The sequence below is a fragment of the Nuphar pumila genome, chromosome 13 (assembly GCF_984573655.1).
Source record: "Nuphar pumila chromosome 13, dmNupPumi1.hap1.1, whole genome shotgun sequence".
In the NCBI taxonomy this organism is placed as follows: domain Eukaryota; kingdom Viridiplantae; phylum Streptophyta; class Magnoliopsida; order Nymphaeales; family Nymphaeaceae; genus Nuphar; species Nuphar pumila.
This window is the reverse complement of record NC_143261.1, coordinates 12,020,246-12,022,128: the sequence shown is the minus strand read 5'-3', so window position 1 is coordinate 12,022,128 and position 1,883 is coordinate 12,020,246. Positions and strand designations below refer to the sequence as shown.

Genomic DNA, 1,883 nt, shown 5'->3' with positions numbered 1-1,883 from the left:
ATATTTCTTTTTGAAAGAAATATTGACCATACGATTGGGCTTGCATGCTTCACAATCGTATGGTCGATATTGGCTAGCCTGACTAACGTCAGGGCTCAGAAACGAGATGTGTTTATCGTGGCTTGGTTTGTAAAGTGCTCGTTCGAACTCGTGAAATATTAACAAAAAAGCGTTCGTCTCGGCTCAGCTCAGCTCATATAGGCACGTTAACTAGTAATAAATCTATTTTATATCACAAAGAGTAATGGTTGAAATGTTTTAGCTTGCAATCTATTTAATTAGAGTTCAAATCTTATTGCTTACAGCTTTGAAATAATGTATTTATTTGTATAAATAAGCCATTTTGAGCTTGGTGCAGCAGCTTCATAATCCAATTTTTATTATTTTCAAATTTGTAATTTTTTTTTTTGTAAAGAGCCACAGCTTGAGTTGCACTCATTTAATTAACTTGGGCTCGGGCTTGGCTCAGCTTGCCACAAGAAGAAACCAAGCTTGAACGCCCTTTGTTCAGTTTATTCACCAGCCTGAGATATCTACTAGTTCATAATTTACTGCATCCATGGTTAATTATCAGCATATGAGTACTAATCATATTTCATAATAGTGTATAATTAAGGAGCATGGAAAGATTTTTTGATATTCATATCGAGCTCTTGTGACAGCCAAACCTTCGGTTTGCTTCATCGTATGATTCATGTTTCAAAAAGGGAAATCAGTAGTCTTTAACACAAAAGAGCTCAACTCAAAGCTTTCTTATGTACAAGTTTTGTTGTATGGAACTATGACTATGTTTCAGTCTTTCACTTAATTAGAAACCATGAAGGGGCATCTTATGGCAGGGGTGGCCTGGAGGCAAGGCAGAGGAGGACCAGCACCTGCTGCTGCTTCTTAGAGACACTAACAATGCGTTCTCGACCTCCCTAGGCACGTTCCCGCGCACGAGGGACACGGCATAGTCGATGAGTGCAGCATCACAAGGGATTGTAAGTGCACCATCGATGCTGAAACCAAACTCTTCCTCTGCCATGTTCAGCAATTCCTGGAAGACGGGGCGGTGGAGGTAGGCCAGGGGAACCATGAACCTTTTGCCGTCGGCAGCATACGCCACAAAATGGCCCTTGTCTGCAATTGAGGCCAAGTTGCCACTAGTGCTGCTGTCTTCAACACCACTATCTGAGATCCTTCCCCTCCCTCTTCCGGCCATCTTCTGCCACTTCCTGACCATCTCTACTAGCCTCTTTGCGCTGATCATTCTTTGCAAGATAAAGGGAAAAAGATGTAGGAATAGTGAGAGCTGTAGGAGAATATAGACCTGAGAGTCTTTCCTATAGTTGATAATTTTGGGTTCTATATATAGAGGAAATAAGATTGGCTTATCTTCATGGCCTTGGGCGAATGGGGGGTTTGAGATGCACGTGATGTGGGGCCCATAAGACATAAACAAGCAAAATGGGCATGCTGGTAGTTATCATAACATTGAAATAGAGTTCTGTCCTTTTTGTCCAACCATGACTGGGGGAGTGGGGACCCAAACATGCGAGAAAAGCCAGCAATTAAGTGTAAAAACAGCAGATTTCATAAACTGTGGGTGGTAGGGAAGGATGTATCACTTTTGCTATCAATGCGTAGGCCCTCCCGTGCATCATGTTGGATTGCTGCTATGGTTTTTCTAGCTTAGGACACAAAAATAGATACTCTAATGATGCAAGTGGGCAGAAAAGTTACCCATATCTGCCAACGTATCTAAGGGGCCGTGTGATCGCATGGACAGAACAGTTTAGAATAGTAGTATCTGAACACTGGTGTCCGGGTGTAGAGGTTTTCTGAACAAGTTGAGTTTTATCCCAATTGTTCCACTCTATCTTTTTATCTTCTATTTTTTT

The 1,883-nt window shown here is 41.6% G+C and overlaps 1 pseudogene; it reads right to left on the bottom strand.

The window, feature by feature from the left end:
- Positions 1-808: 808 nt before the first annotated feature.
- LOC149817775 (auxin-responsive protein SAUR36 pseudogene) lies at positions 809-1,225 on the bottom strand (annotated as a pseudogene).
- Between the last annotated feature and the right edge of the window lie 658 nt (positions 1,226-1,883).